The sequence below is a fragment of the Peromyscus eremicus genome, chromosome 8b, assembly GCF_949786415.1.
Source record: "Peromyscus eremicus chromosome 8b, PerEre_H2_v1, whole genome shotgun sequence".
NCBI lineage: Eukaryota > Metazoa > Chordata > Mammalia > Rodentia > Cricetidae > Peromyscus > Peromyscus eremicus.
This window is the reverse complement of record NC_081424.1, coordinates 10,051,732-10,075,775: the sequence shown is the minus strand read 5'-3', so window position 1 is coordinate 10,075,775 and position 24,044 is coordinate 10,051,732. Positions and strand designations below refer to the sequence as shown.

At 43.5% G+C, this 24,044-nt stretch overlaps 1 pseudogene; it reads right to left on the bottom strand.

The window, feature by feature from the left end:
• Positions 1-4,497: 4,497 nt before the first annotated feature.
• Positions 4,498-4,606, bottom strand: LOC131918908 (5S ribosomal RNA; annotated as a pseudogene).
• Between the last annotated feature and the right edge of the window lie 19,438 nt (positions 4,607-24,044).

Genomic DNA, 24,044 nt, shown 5'->3' with positions numbered 1-24,044 from the left:
CTCCTTTAAGAGATGGCTTCCTGGTTCATGTTGGCTGTTAGGAGAGCTTTTTCAAAGAAGTCTTCAGCAGCTCAGCTAGGGTGACAGTGATACCACCTTCACCCTGGGGCAGATTGCCTAGGGGAAGGAAGGCTTCTTGCCTGCAAAGTGCCTCTGCAGCTGAGAGGAGGTTTCAGAGACTCTTGTTTGAACTGGGTTGTTGCATTCAGGAGAACTGCAACAAATATTTGGCTATGGGTTTCTTCATATTTGGAGCTTTTTGCTTCAGATTCATGATGACTTAGACAGCTACACAAAGACTTCAGGGCAGCTGGTGAGGCAGGCCTTGATTTTGAGCTTTCAGTGGAACACCAAGACTGGTATTAGAACTAGCTTTTGAACTTTTTAGACTGCAGAAATGGGACAGTTTTCACTTATGTATGTATACTTTATTAACTGTGGTGACTCACAAATGGTTTTGTGTAGGAATAGAGAAGTTTGTTTTTTCTACCCAGGCTCAAGATAAAGCTTCAAAAAATATAAAGTAAGGGGGAGTTGTTATAAGGGGGAGTCTATCTAATTTTAAAGAAATGTACTGATGAGTAGAAGTTGGGATAAAGTTTTTGCTGCTGGACTGGAGCAGCTCAAACACAAAAACATTTTCTTGTTCTTTGTATGGATAATGTTAGCCTTTATTAATATATCCTATGTTTTGTTAGCAAGAAATGCAAAAAGTTCTATTAAGAAATTGCTTTTGGATGTTTGCTAAAGTTTATGAAGTGTAAATAGTTATATTAAGAGTTTGCTTTTGGGTGTAAGTTTGTGAGAATTGTAATTGTATATAGTAATCATACTAGAATTATGATGTTAACCTGTTAATGTTAATGAACCATGGTAAGGTGATGTCAAGGAGTCCTTAGATTTGATGCAGTTGTATCAGGAGTTTATTGATTTAAAAAGGGACTTGGTGCAGCAGTCATCTCAGACCCATTTAAAAAGGCCATTCCATCTTGATCATCTTCTACTCCTTTACTAGGAGGTATAGCAGCCATAAGGAGCAGGTGTATTACTATGTATTCCAGCTACTTGCAAGTTCTTAGTAGAAAGCTGATTCAGAGATGCATAGAGTTAAGCTCTGTACCCTCACTTGAGATCTTCATATTGTTAAGAAGGGGGAATTTGTGGGGGCTCACAGAGGCTCCCTAGTAAGGCTTTACTCAAGGTCAGAGAATCTGAGCTTGTTTTACCCAGCAGGGCTGTATAATGGGATGATTTAGCCATCGGTGTGGTTACCAGGTGTTTTGAAGGGTCTACACTTGGTTGTACGTTGTGCTTTGATCTTGAAAGGGGGAGGTCTTTTGCCTCTCTCCTTGGCAGTATATAAAAAGCCTATTAGAATAAACCTTGAGGCGACTGGGTATTGACCCAGGGCCCTCCCAAAGCTATCCTGTGTCTCTGTCTTATTGTCTCCTTCTATATTTCTATTTAATACTTCCTCATTCCTCTCTCTTCCCCGCAAGAACCCTTCGACAGGTCAGAGCTGATCTCCTACAGGTGACCAGTGCCTTTACCTGCTGAGCCATCTTGCTGGCCCTAATAGACTCCTTTAAATTGAGACTTTCATATATGCATCTAGTCTGTTTTGATCAAATCCACCCCCTATTACCTCTCCCCCACTTTTCCCTCTCAACTTCATTTGCTCTTTTTACCCCCTAAACCCAGTGAGTCTGTGTCATGCTGCCAGGATGTGCATGGGTGTAGGAGGACCCACTGGAGATGGGCAGCCATAGCTGGCCCTTAGACAAGTGCTGAGCATTTGAACTCAGGTCCTTTTACTTTAAAGCCGGGTCTCTTAGCCACTGGGCCATCTTCCCAGGTCCTGCTTCATATTTTTTAAAAAAGAAAGAAAGAATTTAGGGCTGGAGACATGGCTCAGTGGTTAAGAGTGCTTGTTGCTCTTGCAGAGGACTGAGGTTCAATTCCCAGCACCCACATGGTGGCTCACAGCCATCTGTAACTCTAGTTCTAATGGATTTGATACCCTCTTCTGACCTCAGCTGGCTCCAGACATACATATGGTGCACATAAATACATGCAGGCAAAACATACACATTAAATAATCTACTTAAATTTTTTTAAGAATTTACTTTTATTATTTTAATTACATACATGTGTATGTATCTGCATGTGCATGTGTGCATATGAGCACAGGTGCCTAAGGAGGTCAGAGTCATTAGATCCCTAGAGCTGCTCAATGTGGGTGCCAGGAACGAAATTCAGGTCCCCTGGATAATTAGTAAATGTTCTTAACTGCTGAGAAATCTCTCCAACCCCATTTCCTCCTTTATATTTCTTAAGTATGCAAATTGCCATGGGGGGGGGAGACAAAAAAAACCAAGAATTTTGATATCACACCTAAGTTTAAACTCCTACTTTCCCCCTTATTTAGACAACAACTTAATTCTCTGAGCCTCAGTGTCCACATCTGTGAAATGGGAGATAATCCACCATGGTGTCACATGCCTTTAATCTCAGCTCTTGGGAGGCAATGTCAGGAGGATCTCTGTAAGTTCCAGGCCAGCCTGGTCTATATAGTGAGCTCCAGGATAGCCAGGACTACGTAGTGAGAATCATCTTCAAAGAGAAGAAAGAAATGAGAGGTAATGACAAAGATTATTGTGCAAATTAAACATTCAAATACTACGTAAGTACCTAACAGTGCTCAGTAATGCTCACTAAGCACTTACCCATGGTTTCCCTTGAGGTACACTCTGTGCACAAATTGCACCACACAATTGGGCTTTTCCTTTCTTTTCTTGTTTGAGACAGGGTCTCGTGATGCAGTCTCTTTGCAGACCAGATCCATCTGCCTCTGCCTCCCGCATGCTGGGCTCTGCCTCTTGACGTAGACCCCTCACATGGCTTCCCAGAGTCTTTATCTTTGTGGTTACGTATCTCCTGGCTACATAGTAACATCCTCCACTTCAAGGACTTCATCTACTCGGTCTTTTGTGTCACCAGTTTGATGAATGGTTTGGAGTCAGCGTGACGGTTACCTGATGGAAGATGACAATATCATTGCTCAAATGCATTGCATTAGGCTGTGGAATGTCTGTGGCAGGTCCCTGAGAAACTGGTTCTCAACCTTCCTAAAGCTGCCTTCCTTCAATACAGTTCTCCATGTTGTGGTGACCCCCATAAAATTATTTCGCTGCTACTTCCTAACTGTAATTTTGCTACTGTTATGAATTGTAATGTGAATATCTGATATGGGGGGGTCTCTGATACTCAACCCCACGGGTTGAGAGAGGCTGATGTAAAAGGGTGTTTAGGGTTCTCAAGTGAGCCCTTCAGCTGCCATCAACAGTGTAACTGGCAGAAAGGTAGCTTTGCAGTGGAAAGTGGGATATGCTGTTGCATTAAAGACCCTTCCCCTTGCACACCAAAAAGTCTAGGCTTCAGCGAGTGCCAGGTATCATGTGTTGTTGCACTTAAAACTAGCATCCTAAGGCAGCCATGATACTTCTCAGACTCCCATCACTTTATCTCTGCTAAGTGAGTGTTGATTAGACCCAGCTGTTGAGAAATGCCAAGTTCTAACAGACGGTTAGGAAAATATCAACATGATGCCCAGAGCTGGTTTAAATTCATCTTTCCTCTTCAGTAATCCCACACATTACCTACTTATTTGCTGTAATGAACATGCCATTCAGCTAAAATGAGATTAACTGCTTAAACCTCGGCGTTACAGGCCAAGAACACTAACACCACTTTGTGTTTCATTGGAAGCCTCAGCAGTTAAATGATACGGCCTTGTCTCGTCGTCCTTTGTAATCAAGACGGTTTCACTTGGGATTAGCGCTCTGCAGCTGATTCTCCTCAAGGCACACCTGAAGCAGCAAATTTATGTCTTGGGTGCAGCCTGGCAGCGCTAACCACCCTGGAACAGAGCCCTTTGACCCCGGCAGCTCTCAAATGGTGCTGCTCTTTGTGGGCCCTTCTCTGCTCTGATGCTGAAGGAAGATTTGCCCGCCCTGCAGCTGAGGAGAGGGAAATGGGAAGAGGACTTGGGCACACATCTGGACAATAGCACTGTAATGGCCCGGATGAAGCAGGGCCCAGAAAATCAACACAAGCCCCTGACACCTGTCCTCTTCACCAAGGTCAAGCTCTACTTCTCCAGTGCAGTTTTCTGGACTGGTCCAGCCCCAGTTTCTTTGAATTCTTATTACAACCAGACTTCCCTCCCTGTTAACTTAAGATTGGTTGTTTAAGGCTCAGCGGTTAAGAGCACTGGCTCCTCCTCCAGAGGACCCAGGTTCAATTCCCAACACCCACAATGCGGTTCCCACCTGTCTGTAACTTCAGTTCCAGGGCTTCTGACACCCTCACACAGACACATATGCAGGCAAAACACCAATGAACATAAAAATGAATTTTTAAAAAATTGAAATGAAGCAAAGTTGGGCTGGAGAGATGGCTCAGAAGTTAAGAACACTGTCTACTCTTTTTTTTTTAAGCCTACAGCACCCAGTATTCCCAGGAGGTCTCTCATCCAAGTACTAATAAGGCCCGACCCTGCTTAGCTTGCGAGATCGGGCGCGTTCAGGGTGGTTTGGCCGTACACTGTCTACTCTTGCAAAGGAGCTGGGTTCCGTTCCTAGCACCCACATAGTGGCTGATAACCACCTGTAACTCGAGTTCCATGGACTCTGACACCCCTTTCTGGCCTTTGTGGGCTCCTGCACGCACCCGATGAACATACATATGTGCAGGCAAACACTTCATGCACATGAAATAAAAGTCATAAAATTTTGGGTTGGAGAGATGTCTTGGAAGTTAAGAGCACTGGCTCTTCTTGCAGAGGACCTGGGTTTGATTCCTGGCACTCATCTGGTACACAGAGATACCTGTAAACAAAACATAACATGAAATTAAAATAATGATGAGAATAACTTGAAAGAAATGAAGCAAAGCTTAGAAGCCCCAGAGGAAGGTCTGGGCTTTCTTACTCCGTCCTTTGACCCCAGCGGTGGAGCAGCGGCAAAGTTAACTTAACTTCCGGTGGGCTTTCTCATTCACAACTTCTCAGGCGCACTGTACCCTGCCTTTCCAGCCGGGAGATTAAGCTGTAGGATTTTGCTGGGGGGAACCGGTTTGTTCCGGTCTCCACGAGGCAGGCACCCTTGCCAAGCTGGATGGGGTCCAGGTGTGCACCCTAGATAAGACTGAGTTTGAGCTGGGACTCTTACAGTGGGTGAGGCAGGAGGTCGGGGACATTGGCATTACCGTTTCTGCTTAGGGAGCTGAACGACTTGGCAAAACAGGGATCCTTGCCTTGGGTTCCACACCCCATCCTCTCATCTCCCCAAGACTGGCTTCACACTGTAGGCTGTCGGCCTCCTGCAGGATGACTTGAGGCTAGCGGTGGAAGAGATCCCTCCGGAGCCTGACATCTTCAGAGACCGGAGTCACATTCTAGATAGTTGTGAACTCAGCGGTGATAATCCCATGTCCTTGCTGCCTTCACGTCTCTGCTAGACTCAGAGAACACTCTAGAATAATGTTCTTATCGTGTCGGGAAGAGAGATGTTGCACTCACGTTTTTCCAGTTCACTTTATTTCTCATGTGTAGACATTTTGACAGTGAAAATGACTCATCTAAGTAGTGGGACATCCGTGGCAGAGCCACACAGGGACTCCAAGCCAGGCCTCTCTCATTCACGGTGACAACGCTCACTGTTTCTCCTTGTCACTCTCTTCTACACCCCTCTAGCAATCGGTTCCATCTCTCCTGACTGACTCATCTCACTGATTTTCCTTCCTCTTAACAATTTCAAAAGCAAAACTTAACACCAATGAAGGACACCAAAGAACAAAACAAGAAAATGCAACTTGTTTTTCCAACACTCACCTAACTTGTTTTGTACTGTTTTGGTTTGGATTTTGGTTTTCTTGGAAACAGGGTCTCACTATGTTGCCTTGGCTAACCTGGAATTCAGAATATAGACGAGGCTGGTCTTGAATTCATAGAGATGCGTCTGCCTCTGCCTGCAGAGTGCTGGGATTAGAAGTGTGGACCACCACACCCAGGCCTTTTCCTACTAAACACCCGATCTGTCCATAGTTCGCTAGTAAATATGTATTTCTTAGACCCCAGTCTGCTCCGGCCTTCTTTCCATTGAATTGCCTGAACTTGTGGAGGTTCATTAAGCCCTTTTCTACTAGGAGGAGCATCGCCAACTTCCTGCTGTGTCCCTCCTTTTCATTCCGTCTCTTCTTACTCTTTTTGTTGTTATTCAGACTTGTTTTGGTTACAAGCGGCAGAAACCCAACTCAGACTAGTGTGACCACAACGGAGATTTGTTGGGAAGTCTGAGAATTTACCTAGTTTCTAATTTTTCTAGACTGTGTCCTCCACCCACTCTTCTGCATTGTATTCGTTATTTCCTACACGTACCACTTCTGAGTAAGTATCCCATCTGCAGGCATGTACTCTCCATGTTATACCAGCAGTGTCTGGGCCTGGCCATGGTGGTGCACTCCTTTAATTCCAGCTCTCGGGAGGCAGAGGCAGGCAGATCTCTGAGTTCAAGGCCAGCCTGGTCTACAGAGTGGGTTCCAGGACAGCCAGGGTTACACAGAGAAACCCTGTCTCAAAAAAACAAGAAAAGAAAAAGAAAGGAAGGAAGGAAGGAAGGAAGGAAGAAAGAAAGAAAGAAAGAAAGAAAGAAAGAAAGAAAGAAAGAAAAAGAAGAAAAAAATAAATGCAAAAAGAAACAATGGCTGTTAGTTTGCATGCTCATAATTCCAAAAACCAAGTCTCTCTCCTCTGTCTCTAAATGGAATCCCAGGAAAGGGCACTAGTTGGCCTAGATTGGGGCACATCTTCGTTCCTAGATCAATTACTGTGCTCAAGAGAATGAGGAACTAGGATTGGTTATTTATACTATTGTTGCCCATGTGCAAGCACACACATGTACACACACATCTCCTGTGACTAGAGGGCAGAGTACCACAATTGGCATAGGAACAAATTCTCATAAGAAGAAATTTTGAGAAAATAAAATCGGCAGATTCTGACTTTACTTTTTATTATATGTGTGTGTACACATGTGCTGTGGTTGGCAGATTCTGACTTTACTTTTTATTATATGTGTGTGTACACATGTGCTGTGGTTGGCAGATTCTGACTTCACTTTTTATTATGTGTGTGTGTACACATGTGCTGTGGTTGGCAGATTCTGACTTCACTTTTTATTATGTGTGTGTGTACACATGTGCTGTGGTTGGCAGATTCTGACTTCACTTTTTATTACATGTGTGTGTACACATGTGCTGTGGCTGTATGTGACAGTCAGGGGACAACTTGCAGGAGATGGTTCTTTACTTCCACCATATGGGTTCTGGGGATTGGACTCAGGTCACCAGGCCTGGCAGCAAGTTCCTTTTCCTGCTGAGCCTTCTTGCCAGTCCCAATTTCCTACTTTACATACCCTGTCACTCTCCCTGCAACAGTCAGTGTTGACTTGTGTGTCATGCAGAGCGGTTGTCTGCACTCTGTGTGTAGCCCTCCATCCCTATCGTGTTCCTCACTTGGGATTACCCCAGTCTGAACCTATCTGCTTCATGCTACCACCTCTAGTTCCCTCCCTCCCCATCCTTTTAATACTTGCCAGGTTAGGATTACCAGACTAAACCTCTGATCTTACTTGCTCATCTACTCAAAAATCATGGCGACATCCCAGTCCTAAGCATTGTGAGGTGGCCACCATGCAGTAGAAGGTGCTCACCAGACAGCTACCAGGGCTACTGGTGGAATGCATGCCCTAGCAGTTAAAGGTAGATATCAGACCATTGAGCTAGGCTGTTCCTGCGTCTCAAGGGGGAAGTGCATTGTGTCGTTCCAGTTATGATTGATGCTAGTTAGAGTTCTCTGGGTTTGTGTCTTGGCTGCATGTGTGTACAGGCTGTGGCAGCAGTCAAAGGCAAGGTCTGCTGCCTGCTACACTTGGATGCTGTGATCTATACAGAGGGGGGGCTGCATGAGACATGGCACATCTTTCCAGTTCTTTTAATTTGACATGATACCACCCCCAAGAGGCTGGAAATCATCTTAAAATGTCCCCTTCTTCTTGGAATGACATGGATTAAAAAACATAAAACAAGATAAAAAATCTTGCTTGCCTCTTTCATGTTACTGGGGGGTGGGGGTGGAGAGAAGAGGTGTGACAGAGTGGGAGCTTCCTGTGGCAGAGTCTTTGGGTTGCTCCCATTAATAACTCCCTGCATCATCCCTGGCTGAAGTTCTAGCTGGACACATGGTGTTGTGGAAGAAGCACAGAACTTTCAGCCGCTCTTATTCATAGGGCAGCATCTGAATCGATGTGATGCACAGAAATGTAGAACGGTCGCTTTCAGGCTTGGCTTAACAGAGCTCTGGTAGGCTCTTTGCCTCCCCTCTCTACCTTGCTGCTTGGAGTAGCTGGTGACTTATCTTGGAAGAAAGGGTGAGAGCTAGGCACAGTAGAGCTGCAAAACATGATCCTGGGACAGAGACACCACATGCCCCCCACAGCTCCAGAATATTCACTCCGTTTTTATGTGAGACAGAATGCGTTTCCATCTTGATTTTGTTACTGTTGTTTAGGAGTTTTGTTCATTCACTGTGAAACACAATACCAACTGATACAGTATGTTTGGGGTAGGCAGATGAGAGTTAGAGGGAGCATTTTTCACAATGGGAGAAGTTATTGTATTGGCTCAGGACGAGTGAGTGTGTGAAAGCTAGTGGGGTATGGAAAGGATCAAAGCTAGAAATTAATTTGGGGGAGTTAGTTGGAACACTGGCATTTCTTATAAACAACCTTGACCAAGGTTTTTGTACCCTCTTCACTCATCTGCCAGTACAAATTTCTTGAGCAACGGTGCCCATATTGGTAACATGATAATGGTGTTCTGTAATCTGCATGGCTGTTAGTTTCATGACTAAGAAACACTGAACAATGAATAGGAAGAGAAACAGACATTATGACTGGAAATATAAAAAGAACTCCAATTAACTGAATTTTCTAGGTTCCAAGAACTGAGTTAAACATTTTTTTGCGTAAGAATTATGCCCAGAGAGTAATATGAAGCACCTATAGGACCTCACAGGTAAGAATCATCTGCACAATGGGCTGGAAGCATGGCTGAGTGGGGAAGACCACTTGCTGTATAAGCATGGCTGTAGGATGACTCATCCCTAACAGGCTTGAGGGCCAGCTGGCCCAAACAAGTAAAAAAGATACTTTCTGAGAGCCAACCTGGGTCTGTCTAAGGGCCTTAGCAACAGCAGCTGAGACATGATCTGGGAATGACCTGGACCAATGAGAGGCAGCCATGTCACACCAGCTGATGCATATTCATCAGACCTTCCCCCAGGGTGGGGTGGAGGATATATAAGGCTTGCCTCTTCCTGAATAAACTGAGCTTGTTTTGACATTCTCCCAGAGTCTGTGTTATTGACTCTGCACCTACTTGGTCCTCTCCCCCACAGGGAACAACAGCACAGGACCCTGCTACACATGGTGACCTTTTTAAGGTGAGAAAAGAAATAGAATTCATGGGGAAAATATTTAGAATGAAATGAAGGATAAACTACATCAGTAGTTCTCAGCCTTCTTAATGCTGTGACCCCAACCATGAAATTATTTCCTTGCTAGTTTATAACTGTGATTTTGCTATTGTTATAAATCATAATATAAATATCTGATGTGTAGGATATCTGATATGCAACCCCCAAAAGAGTTTCAGTCCACAAGTTGAGAACCACTGACTTACTGTCTTTTGACTTAAGAAGGAAAAAAAATAAAAAGCTTATAGCTTTTTCTTAGAGAATGTGCTCATTACAAAAAAATATGTTTTTGGAAGGAAAAGGTAAATTCTGACCATAGGAAGAAATTCTGACCCAGGAGGTGTAAGTGGAACTTCTGACCTAGAACACATTCTTGTTTTAATGAGGAAAAAAGTCCAATTCAAGGCTTTTCTAAGCAGATATTGCCACCTGTGGGGTCTCTAGAAAAACAAGTCAAATTATCAAGCAAATTATTAAATGATACCTTTAGGAAATATGAAAATAGTCATTCTTTTAAAAAATATGATGCTCATGGCTGGAAAGATGGTTCAGCAGTTAAAACCACTTGCTGCTCTCTATCAGAGGCCCGGGTTCAGTTCCTAGCACCTAGCTGATAGCTCATAATCATCTGTAACTCCAGTTCCAGAGGAACTGAGCCCTCCTCTGGCCTCCACAGGTATTGCATGCATGTGGTGCACATACATTTATGCAGATTTGTTGCAAAATATTCCTTTACACTGTGTGAAGATGTGTCACTGTGATTGGTTTAATAAAGAGCTGAATGGCCAATAGCTAGACAGGAAGAGGTTAGGCAGGACTTCTGGGGACAGAGAGGACTAGGAGAGGAAGAAAGGCGGAGTTGCCAGCTGGATACAAAAAAACCAGGACATGCAGGAGGAGAGGTAAAAGCCACGAGCCATGTGGCAGCACACAAATTAAAATAAATGGGTTAATTTAAGTTATAAGAGCTAGTGGGACAAGCCTAAGCTAAGGCTAAGCTTTCATATTTAATAAGTCTCCATATTGTGTTTTGGGTTTTTTTTTCTTTTGCTTTTTGTTTTGTTTTGTTTTTGTTTGTGAGCTGGCAGCCCAAAGGAAAAATCTGTCTGCACAGTTTCATGAGAAACCAGCCTAACTCCATTTTGTAACCAAGGGTCGTTTTGATACTCTAGTTCACCTAGGTTTCTGTTTAAAAACCACCCTATTGTTTTGACCTATAAAAGAGGCGTAAGAAATCGGCTTGGGACTAATCTTTTGAACCCCACCTTAGGGGAGACAGCTGCCAGACCAACTCTGCTATGCACAGAATAAAGCTTGCTTCGATTTGGCAATACGTTGTAGTCGGTGGTCCTTCTCCTTGGTTGGTGGAGTAAGCATTTGGAGACTGCAGTGAGATAAATACTCTAACCCAAGTTCAGAGGCTGGACCCTTCCCTCCGGGCCTCCAGGACTGGAGAGCTGATTCCCGGGGGTGCACACCTTGAGACTCACTCCCAAGGCCCCAGGGTGTGCTGTTGGTTAGGAGCACTGCTAGAGTGAATGGGTGCATCCGAAGAAAACCGGCGGGCACCTGTCTGAGGAGGCCTCCATTGGTAAGTCATGGGTTTTTGTTTGTTTGTTTTTCAAGACAGGGTTTCTCTGTGAAGCTTTGCGCCCTTCCTGGAACTCACTCTGTAGCCCAGGCTGGCCTCAAACTCACAGAGATCCGCCTGGCTCTGCCTCCCAAGTGCTGGGATTAAAGGCGTGTGCCACCACCGCCTGGCCCTGTAAATCATGGTTTTATTTCTATGACATCTGGTTCTGGTTCTGTTGGGATCCCATTTGGGGACAGTGAGGTATCTGACAAGACACATGATCTCCTGTGCGGGGCACTAGTGAGATATCACCCTGCCCACCTAGTTCTTGGTCCCCATGTGTCATGTTCTATGTTTGAAACCTGTTTTACAGGACCCTCAGGAGGAGCCGCAGGGACACCCCTGGACTTCGTTGTTGGGATAATGGGAGCAGAGCTAGAAATCTGTCCAGCCCAGTTAAATGTATGAATGAAGGTGTCACCGCATATTTTGTTTTTGACTGGTCTCTTCTGACTGCGTGAACGTCCTGTGTTTATTGGTTTCATTTTTGCTGTCTTTGTCCCTGGTATGTGTTTCTGTGCCTCCAATGATCTTTTCCAGTTACGGGCAGACCCGGGAGCCCAAGGAGAAAGCAAGGGAGAGGAGGAGGGAGCAAGCATATTTGTGGCATGCATACACGCCTTGCTAGCACTTCTCTTAGCTACCTCCTGCCTTGTCCTCTGTCTACAGCCAGGACTCCTGCTGACACTCTAGGTGAAACTGTTGCCAAGCTGCTGGGGTGATGTGGGCACCACCCCCAGCATGCCAACCTGGGCGGCTTTGTACACTCCCCTTATCTAGGCTCAAATCCACCACCACTGGCCAAAGCTTCCACTGATAGTCAGCGTTCAGAATATCTTATCTCTGAGCTCTCTTTGTTATCAGCTTGCTGTGGTCTCTTCCACTGGTCACTGGATTCGGTTTTGTAGAGATTGATTCCGATGTCTTTCAAGTATGGATAATATTGAAATATTGTTTTATGATGTTCTACTTTATTGAAAAACTGACTCTCGAGTTGGGTTTGGCTCTCCCCCACCCCTCACTGACTTAGCATGTTTTTTAAAGTTTTCTTAAAAAAAAATCTCTGTCCTGTTGGGCAGTGGTGGTGCATGCCTTTAATCCCAGCACTTGGGAGGCAGAGTTCTGGGCCAGCCTGGTCTACAGAATGAGTTCTGGGACAACCAGAGCTATGCAGAGAAACCGTCTCAGGAAAAACAAAACAAAAACAAAAACCCCTGTCCTGTGTCAGGAGATCCACCTGACTTTGTGACAGGAAAAGAGCAAAACAAAAAAGCTTAGAAAAAATAGAGTATTGGTTTCATTTAACCACCTAAAACTTTTGCTAAAATGTGAGTCTTATCTCAAGATTTATAAGACTATTATGTGAACTTTTTGTATCTGAAGATTTGTAAGTTTATTACGTAGAGTTAAAGATCTATAAAATCTGTAACAAAAAGGTAACTTAAAACTTATAGCAGGGGGGTTTGATGATTGAAAATATATGCTTAGGGAATCTTCACTTACTACAGCATACTATATATGTCTGTAACTTGGGTTCAACTCTTCTTTAAAAGAAATGGAAGTTTTTGAATAACAGCAGGTCTCCAGGATATTTTGGATTGGGATGGATTCTGATATGAGGATTCTTGTTCTGAAAATAAGAACGACAGGGCTGGAAAGGTGCTTCGGTGATTAAGAACACTGACTGTTCTTGCAGAGGACCCGAGTTCAATTCGAAGCACCCACATGCAGCTCATAGCCATCTGTAACTCCAGTGCTAAGGGATCGGATGCCCTCTTCCGACCTACAGGGAAACAGGCATGCACCTGGTACACAGACATACGTGCAGGCACAACATTCACACACATAAACTAAATCTAAATAAATAAATCTAAAAAATTTTTAAAAGATACAGATGAAGAAAAAAATTTTTTTCCTAATAGTGAAATGTTTCACTGAGGCTTGCCCAGTGATTGAGTAAAACCAAAACTTATTATAAGCCACAGTCATCCTATGGTCCTCCTTGTTAGGTGGCCTCCCTGGTTCCTTGGGTTACAGTCTGGTTGTTCTTTGCTTTATATCTAGAATCCACTTATGAGTGAGTACATACCATGTTTGTCCTTCTGGGTTTGGGTTACCTCACTCAGGATGATATTTTCTAGTTCCATCCATTTTCCTGCAAACCTCATGATGTCATTGTTTTTCTCTGGCTAAGTAGTACTCCATTGTGTATATGTACCACATTTTCTTAATCCAATCTTCAGTTGACGGGCATCTAAGTTGTTTCCAGGTTCTGGCTATTATGAATAACACTGCTATGAACATAGTTGAGCATGTATCTTTGTGGTATGATTGAGCATTCGTTGGGTATATGCCCAAGAGTGATATGGCTGGGTCTTGAGGTAGATCAATTTCCAATTTTCTGAGGAACTGCCATACTGATTTCCACAGTGGTTGTACACAATAGAGAAAATAGATTCGTCAGTCAAAGGAAACACAAAGAAGAAAAAATAATTAAAGCAAGGTTTATTAAAAAATATTAAAGCTTACTTACATGCATCTATATGCAAGGAAAAAATAAAAATAGTAAGTCTTACAGATTGAGAATATGTGCAATTCCCTCTTTCACCTTTGTAATATTCTTTGATATAATGCCTGAGCAACCAAAAAAATGTGGGAAATAACACTGAAAAGGCTATGATGACTGAAAATATAATATTTTTCTTTTGGTTTTTCAAGACAGGGTTTCTCTGTGAAACAGTCCTGGCTGGAACTCACTCTATAGACCAGGCTGGCCTTGAACTCAGAGATCTGCCTGCCTCTGCCTCCCAAGTGCTGGGATTAAAGGTGTGTGTCACCACCACCTGGCAAAAATATAAAAATTTTTATTCCTCAGTCAAGGCAACATAAATGAGGTTTTGTTCACTGCATTCAGTAACTCTTTGCTTGGTTAGAAAATTACTAAACAACAGATCTTCTGGATATTAGCTTTATCTCAGGATATCGTGGGTTAAACCAAAATATTCGTCCTTGAATGGTCTCAAAATTCATTGAGCCTGCAAATGATATCACTGTTTTGATAGATGCAAAGATTCTTCTAGTAATTTTGCCAATTCTAGTTTTCACTTTAAGTAGAGGGGCATGTATATCCCTGAGATAATAGAATACACCAGCTCAGGACCCAGAGGACTAGGCCTGAGAAATCCATTTGAAAGGATCAAGACAGAAAGTGCTGCCAGAACTATACCAATTAGGGAAGAAAATGAAAAGAAGTTGTAGCTAGAGTTTTCTCCAGTTCTGCCTGGCCCACAAATCTCTCTCACCCGCTAGTCCCGCAGCCGCTCAGACCCAACCGAGTAAACACACAGAGACTTAAATTGCTTACAAACTGTATGGCCACAGCAGGCTTCTTGTTATCTAGTTCTTATATCTTAAATTAACCCATTTCTATTAATCTATACCTTGCCACGTGGCTCGTGGCTTACTGGTGTCTTACATCTTGCTTTTCATGGCGGCGGCTGGCAGCGTCTCTGTGACTCAGCCTTCCACTTCCCAGAATTCTCCTCTCTCCTTGTCCTGCCTATACTTCCTGCCTGGCTACTGGCCAATCAGTGTTTTATTTATTAACCAATCAGAGCAACACAGCAAGAAGTTTTGCTTTTGTTTTTGTTTTTGTTTTAAATCAGTCCAGACTACCACTGGGCTTTTTGCTTCTGGCCAGGTTTTGATGCCAACCTGACAGTCATTATCAGGGACTGGCATCCCTAGTTGGGTCTTTTCCTTGAAAATATGACTTCAACAACAGAACAAGTTTAATGTCATAAGATCAGATCTGGCCAGGGTTATGGAAAGACTAAGATGGCAGAAATTTGTATTATTCTAGATAAAGAATAACAGAAGCTTGAGAAACAGGATGAACTGGGATAAAAAGGTATAAAAGAAAAATTTAAAAATATGGAGAAGAAGATGAGAAGCTAAAAAGTTAGGGCCACAGCTATAAGTACCAAAAACTGAGATAGTCTATCTTATGATGTAGTGAGACTATGATCTAAGCAGTCGGGCAAAGGGTCTCTCCTCACCTGAGGTCTAGTTAGGCTAACAGACTGACTTAAGAATGTATATCTAGCCTCCTTGTATTTGCTAATTTTGTTAAACTTTAGCTATCTTGATAAACTGAGTCACACAAGAAACTACAATATTCTGTAATGATGCACCATGAAAGGACCAAGAAAACAAAGTTACCAGTCTCCCTATGGGCTGTATTTATGATTTAAAGTTTTATTTTGATAATAAAAGAGCTTCAGTTCAAAAATTTTAATTTTTAAGACTAAACAGAGATAAAAATACAAATTCTAATTGTGTAAAAGATAGTAACTTGTTATAAACTGTAAAGATGATTAAGAGACGCAAGTTAATAGTCACCTTATAAATGATCAAATTCTTTAATATGTTCAAACCTATACTTGTAAATGCTAAATACAAATGTAATTTGTTATAGAAATAATTTGTTTAGCCTTCTATATATGTGTTTTCAAGGTCAAACCTAACGCAAATAACTATCAATAAAATTTATTTAAAATCAGGAATACTTAATAGATAATGACCCTTAAACTCTTCAGAGATCTGCTGAATAGGACATTTAAAATATTTAATGAAAAAGCTTCCCATGATAGACAGAAATGCCAGACCCTAGAAGCAACTCCAAGGTCCCTCAGGAGATAACAGGGCACAGGTGACTCCATTAGGACTGCAGTAACCACTGGACAAAGACCTGCCCTGTGCCTTGCCCACCACCAGGTCCCACCTACCCTGTCAACACTGTTGGGTTGGCTGACTGCTGAACTCTGCTTTGTCAAAGTAGGTATGTTTCTCTAAGTTCTTCATCCACGGGAAAATCTCTCAGACCTTCTGGGTCTCACAGCCAGAAGCTAATGCTGCCCTGAGAAGCAACTAAGATGCAATGATGTCCTGTATGACTGCCAAAGACCTCAACTAAAGATGCAATGATATCCTGTATGACAGCAAAGACCTCAACTAAAGATGCAATGATGTCCTGTATGACAGCAAAGACCTCAACTAAAGATGCAATGATGTCCTGTGTGACAGCCGAAGACCTACAAACTGCCCCCTCCCCAGTGAAGTCACAGAGACCACCAGGGGACCCTGGAGGAATTGTCCAGGTAGCTGGTAAGTCTCTATCATAATCGATACAGAGGCCACTTGGCTTATACTTCCTGCTGTGATTTATCCTTTTCAGATCTCTGAGGATGTTAACAGCTAATGGTAGCCTTACCAGTTTAGCAGCAGCCACATGGTCAGTGCATTTCATATGTGAAAACCAGGCCTTGCTTTTTCTAGAGTTATTAGGTCTCCAGGTGAGAAAGATAAACTCACAAAAACGGGTTTCAATGTAACTTTTTTACTATTCCTTTATTTAAAGGAACTTGCTTTGCATTGACTGCCCTCAATAATCAGCCACTTGTATTTTATGATAAATGATTGGATTAAATAATAGAACTTAAAAATAATACATGATATCAAGACTTCAAAAATTCAAAGTTTTAACATATTAATCAATGGAGTTCTGATACTTAAAAATACTTTTCATTTCATCAATGTTGAAAACGTCTCTGTCCAATATAAATACATATACATACACACATATAATCATATGTAATGTATATATGTTATATATATAAAACTTTGTCCCGCCCTCTGGACAAAAAAAAATATTAATATTTTTTACCTCAAAATCATTTTTGAGTCTCCAAGCTTTTACTATGACTTAAAGGTTTGAGTCTACTCTGTCAGTTTACTTCATGTAAGCTTCAGGTCCTTTAAGTTCCCTAACTTTAATCTCTGTCCCTAGTCTCTATCTGTCCTGGCAGATTTCTACTTGGCTGACAGGCACCACCCAGGAATCAGCTGAGGACTACAAACTGCTCAAAGGCTATCTGCACCATGCTAGCCCCAGGTAAAACCGGAGAGTCCTGGACTTGCTGAAAGCTGATGTGAACCAGTCCAGCTGATCTGATTGCTTCCTGTCTCTGTAGTTGGGTCAGCGAACCAGATGCTTCTGATGAGTGCCTCATTGTCCAAATCTCCTCAGGCCTTCTTGGGGCCTGTATCCTCAACAAAAGGTTGCAATGTTAGGTTCAAATGAAACTCCCTGGCAAAGGAGACAAAATGACTACATACATTATTGGCATACCAGGACACATACTGGCTTCCAGGCTCATTATCAAAAAAGTACCTGTTAAAACCAAATGATCAACAGGAAGGACGCAATTGGTTCCAGTCCCTGTTCTGTCTGGTCCCCCTGGCTAATTGCCGTTGACTCAGCCTCAGCAGGTCCCCTAATCCTCCTCCTAATGTTCCTCATGATCAGGTCATGCATCTTCTGGTACATAAATTTTGTTCCCCATCAGACAGAAAATGCTAAAAATACTTGCTCTCAGTCAACACTATCAGCCCCTTCAGCAATTAGAAATGGAAGTTCTCTATCAAGGATTTGACAGGGACACATACAAGAAGGGCGGGAATGAGAAACAAGCCTTCACTTTTTTTTTTTTTTTTTTTTGGTTTTTCGAGACAGGGTTTCTCTGTGTAGCTTTGCGCCTTTCCTGGAACTCACTTGGTAGCCCAAGCTGGCCTCGAACTCACAGAGATCCGCCTGGCTCTGCCTCCCGAGTGCTGGGATTAAAGGCGGGCGCCACCACCGCCCGGCCAAGCCTTCACTTTTTAATCAAGATCCATTTTAATACTCTAGTTCAGTTAGGTTTCTCGTTAATGTAAAATTTAAGTTTTTGTTTCTTTGGAATTGGGCTGTGCCCCATTCCTGTGACCATAGAATGTTCTGTGACAAATATTCCAGAAGATCTCACTGCCTGGTCTTGCTCCTTGTAACCATGCTTGTCTACAAAATTCCACACCCTGTGGTTCTGTCCTATAAAAGAGGCTTGAGGAACTGTCTGAGTGCTGATCTCTTGAACCCTGCCTTAGGGGGAGACAGCGCTGGACCAGCTCTGCTCTGCACAGACTAAAGCTTGCTTTGATTTGGCCATAATTTGTGGTCAGTGGTCTTTCTCCTCAGCTGGTGGGATTAACATACTATGCACACATATAAATAAAAAAATATTTAAAACTACAGTGGTAAAGTCACATTAGAGCCCTGTTTTGTGGTTCAGTCATTTAAAATATATGTTTATTTACCTTATTGTGTATCCGTGTGTGCCTGGGTGTATGTAGGTGTACCACATGTGGGTAGGTGCAGTGAGGGCCAGGAGAGGAAGGTGAATCCCCTAGAGCCGGACAGGCAGTTGTGAACCATCTGATGTGGGTGTCAGAAACTGAGCCCAGGTCTTCTGCAAGAGCAACAAGTGTTCTTAAGCACTGAGTCATCTCTCAAACCTATGTAGTTAAACATTATATACATTAGATTCTAGTTTAGTCAGACTATTTTCCTAACTTCATATTAGAAAGCAGTTTGGTATAATTTTCTAATGGTCAGTAAAGGAATATGCGTGGTGTGTGTGTGTGTGTGTGTGTGTGTGTGTGTGATTAATTTAAAGATAAATTATGAGTATGGTGGATAAATTGTAATCTCACCACTTAGGAAGCTGAAGCAGGAGGATCAAAAAGTCTAAGTCCAGCCTCAGCTACATTATAAGTTCTCAGTCAGCTTCTGCTACATAATGAGACCTTGTCTCAACCAAACAAACAAAAAGAATATAAAAGTTCTGGCTCTTCAATAAACAATCAAAAGCAAACCTATTATCTTATTTTTAAAACGTACTTTGAGTCTTTATGTTCATTTTGGGTTTTGTTACACTACACAAAAAGTAAGTAAAAGGGTCAGTGAGAGGATTCAGCTGGTAGAGGTGCCTGATCCCTGGAAGGCATGTGGTGGGGGGAGAACACTGGCTCCTGTAGGATGTCCTCTGACCTTTCACGCGTGCGCGCGCGCGCGCGCACACACACACACACACATACACACACACACACACACACACACACAAATAAATAAATGTAATTTAATAATTTTAAAGGCCCTCTAGGAGGCGGGGCACACCTTTAATCCTAGCACTCAGCAGGCAGATCTCTGCTAGTTCCAGGTTAGCCCAGGCTACAAAGTGAGACTCTGTCTCAAAAACAAAACAAAACAAAACACAACAATCAAACAACAACAACAACACACCCCCAGGATCTGAGAAATGCCTCAGTGGGTAAGAGCAAATACTGCACCCACTTCCAGCCCCACCCAGGGGACCTGGTATCCTTTTCTGGCCTTCATGGACACCAGCATGCATACATATATGCAGGCAAGATACTCATACACATAATAAAAATAAACAAAACCTTTGAGAGAGGAAAGAAGCCTGCTAACTCTTTTTTTTCTTCCATAAGACCCTGTTAATTTCCCATGTAAATCATTAAGAAAAAGATTAAAAGCACAATTTTGGGAATGTGGCTTCCATCTGAGTTCTCTAAACGGCTGTGAACTGCACTGTAAAGACTTGTGGTTTCACCTCGCTCTGACATTCTTAAGCCACCCCAGGAAAGAATCTTGTTTCCGAGAGGTCAGGACCACAGTCCGATCTTTACGATAGGCAACCTGCCTGTACATCATGTGGCTCACGTGATGCCTCACCCCCAGCCTCACCCCCAGCCTCACCCCTAGATTTTGAGGCCTCCACTTGTCTTCACGCACACACCCTAAGTTCCCGAGTTCATGACCTCCCCCTCTGAACTTTCCCCTTGTCTCTGATTTTGGCTTTAGAGAAATCCCTCCAGGGCAGAACACTAAACGACACATTTGATACCCCTGTGGTGTTCAACTCCCTCTCCCTCTTTGATTCAGATTTATCCCTTAAATTCTGTCTCTTTCCGCCACTCCAGAAATAATCCTACCCACTTCAGCTCATGCCAAAGCCCTGGTGTGGAGAATGTCCCCTCATCTGCTTCCTGAAGAAATATCATTTGTCCCCTAAGACAAGCGGGGCAGTGTGCCAGGCCTTGGGCCTCAGCAGTGACCCTGACAGAAGTGGCCCTGACCTCACAGACCTTTGATCTACTGACAATGACAGTGGGGGAGCCCAGATAAGAACCCAGGTAGGATCTGGGCTGAAAATAGATTACCAGTTGTAACTGATCAGCATGGAACTTGATCATGTGTAGGCAATTACACTGTATTTAAAATTTGAATTCTATATTCCTTTAAATAGAGTGGTTATTTTCCTTTGGCATATGTGTGTGAGTGTGTGTGTGTGTGTGATTCTAATATTCCATGAAAAGCCAGGTTGACTATAAAGTGTAAGAGTTTCAGCCAGGTTGACTATAAAGTGTAAGAGTTTCACTCTGGGTTAGCCGATCTTGCCGACAATATACTTTAGTTTCCTTGGTGACTGCATAGTACAATTGCTGTAAAAAGGTGGCGACTAAGAGAATTCTCCGCAGGCTGGTAGAGCTCACAGCTTCCCAGGGGCCAGGTGAAGGGAAGTGTTGCTCTGGAGAGGAATTCGAGTTGGTTACGAACAGCTGGGCACAGCCTCTTTTGACCTGAGGGCGGGTAGCCTTCCACACTGCTCCTCGGTGTGGCACCCAGGACAAACTCCCTGTTCTAGCCACACTAGTAAATGCAAGTGAAAGAGAGTCACCTTCGTCATTGGATGACTCAAGGGCCAACCCTGCAGCCTCTGGCTTCTTGTCCTTACCTGTCCAGGTCTCTGCTTTTCTCCAGTTTAGAGTTCAGCAGCTTGTCCACCAGCAGCTACACACAGGAAAGATCGTGTGCTCACTTTTAGGATGAGAAGGGCTCTGAGAAATTCAGATTCTCGAACTACTACCTCCCAAAAGGGAAACTGAAGCCCAGATGTGTGAGACGACTTGTTCCTAACATTGAGTACCCAATCTTAGGGCTCCTGGCCTCAAACACTTTGGGTGTGCAACACTACCCTGCTTCTCTAAGATATTAGGAAAGAGATGGGGACTGCTTATGTGCAGCCATATTTATGCAGCCATACAGCATTTGCCTAGCAGGCATGTCCTCTGAGTTCAGTCCCAAGTATGAGGGGGGAGAAGTTAGAAGGAAAATGCTAGCCATTATGTGTTTTTGCAGTTGTTATTTTACATATATTTATTTATCACGTGCATGCATAGTCATGTGTGAGTCCCAGGACAACTCTCTGGAGCCAGTTCTCCCCTTTAGCCATGTCAATTCTGTGTATGGAATTTGGATTATCGATCAGTCTTGGTGGTAAGTGTCCTTACCACCTGTACCATCTCCTCAACCCTATTTCAATTTCTGAGATAAAACACCAGATGCCACGGCTCAGCACATAAACTCGCTTGCCTCTCAAGCTTGACAATCTGAGTTTAGTCTCCAGAGCCCACCATGGAGGGAGGGAACATTATGCTCTCAAAATACATTCCACACACAAAACCATAGTAAATGAGCTACAATCTTAAAACAAAGCAGGCTTCCCCTTCTGCTCCCTGATCCAAGGCCCTTTCCAGTCCTCATCTACTCTCTTGAGCTGGAATCCCACTGTTGGAATGGCTCCTTGCCCTGAGGGGTCTCTTTTGAGGCTCTGCCTGAAGGGGGCATCCCCTCTACACACTCCATTACTCTATTTGTTCCCTTACAGCACCTGGCAGGAAATAACTAACAATTCATTTCTTTAACTGCTGTGTCTCTCTCTGCCTGTTTCTTCCTAGAAGAGTTTGTTTGTCCCCGGAGTTACCACAGAAGCCAGGAAAGTAAAAGAGGACCATGGCGCGGGTGTAGAGAGAGGAATAGCAGGATACAGGTGATATGTAGGAGGAAATGGGAAAAACTGGGTGGGGGCCTTCAAATGAGGAGGGCTGAGGAGGCCAAAACAGAAGTAGATCAAGAAGGGAAAACAATACTAAGGATGTTTGAAAAAGCCATAAGGAATCATTTTTTACTTACCTAAAATTACATGTAACAGATATATATGTATGCAGATACACATATAGTTTAAATGAAGGTACACCACTTGGGCTGACAATGCTCCACTCAAGAGCCATGGACTTTCTGATAAAAGCTCTACCACCCAGCATGAGCAAGTCTCCTTTCGAGTTGTTAGTCAGGGAACTCCAAGAGACTCCTTAAGCAATTCCAGCCATTGCCTTCACCCTTGGTTGTCTCCCAGAGGTTGAAGGTGGGTCTCTATTGCTGAAGATACCATGAACTTGGTACACAGGACTTGGAAAGCACAAGCTAGAAATGACCTGAAAGCCTCCTTCTTGAAGATTAGCTATCACACTACTGGAAGGTGTTATGTAAGCATCCAAGGGGAAAAAAACAACCAATAGTCCTACCCAGCTGTGATGCCGATGAACCACAACAATGACCATCATGGCGAGATATCCCTAAGAGTGCAGTCGTGGCACCTTATAGCTTGGAGGTAACCAACAGCTGTGTAATTGGACTCAAGGTCCACTCAGCAGGAGGGAAACCATGCCTGGCCCTGGAAATGTAGCCAACTACCTGAAACTTGTGAAGTTCAAGTTTTGTCAGTAAAAACCAGGAGTCACATATCAGGGTAATAACCTGAAAGACAGAGAATCAGAGGAGCAGCCAGGACTGCTTACCTCTCCGGATCCTCTGACTGAAAGGGCCAAGATCCTGTCTCTGCCCCACCTCATCCCTCCCTCTCTCCAAGTCCTGAGTGCTGGGATTAAAGGTGTGATCCCCCCAAGTACTGGGATTAAAGGCATGAGCCACCACCACATGGTCTCTATAAAGCTCTGCCCTCAGATCTCCAGGCAAGCTTTATTTGTCAGAACACAAACAAAATATTACACCACATGAAGTCATGGTCTTAGAGGAGAACATATTGTTTCTACTTTACTAAACCAGCATAATATGTAACTACATTCTAAATATTTACCCCAATACCCATAGATAAGTGGAGACCTACTCCTTATTTAAAGAAACTTCTCTTTGCAACAGAAGGAGACCATTACAGTGTTGTACCAGTGTCACAAAAACCCCAGAGACCACCGAGGAGCCTGTTTCCGATGCAAGCACATAAGGGTCCTTTTATTGTCAGGTTTGAACCTGGGCCACCACCTGGCAGATGGAGGGAAATGCGGCAGCAGTGGTGGGCCCAGGGGTAGAGAGTTTTTATAGGGAAAAACCACAAGCCTGGAATTACATGCTTTGGCATCTTGGGATTGGGTAGAAGGGATATGGGGCAAGGTGATGTTTTGAAACTATTGGTCTAGACTTTTGTCTCGAAACCACATTTGAAACTATTGGGATGGACTTTTGGCAGGGAACCACAACTTGCTCAGCAGGATTATCTGGACTGCTCAGCAGGATTATCTGGATATCTTCAAAGGCCATAAACTGCAGGTAGGATGTCTGCAGGAGGATACTGTTCTGTATCTGTTCAAATTGTCATGGCACATTCCTGAGGCCCTTCCTGGAACTGAGTACAGCAGGTGTCTGAGATGGTGGCCCTCCCCTAAGATGGAGTCTGTAAAGTCAAGTCTAGGCCTTTATATTGTTGGTTTTAAAAATAAGCGGAGCTGGTTACCATTCGAGAAAAGTCAGGAGGCACGACGAAACCCAGTATCAGAGCTTTATTAGGAGAAGGGGAGGGGGACAGAAGAACCAGGCCTGGGGAAGAAGTACATGTAGAAAGAGAGAGAGTAGGAGGGGGGAGAGCAGAAGGAGAGAGAGGAGGAGTCTGTGTCCGGCTTTTAAGGATTCCCCTGCACACGCGCAGGTGGGCTTACAGAGCTGTGCCATGCATGCGCAGATTGCATGACCACACCGTGCGTATTATGTGATCACACAGTGCATGG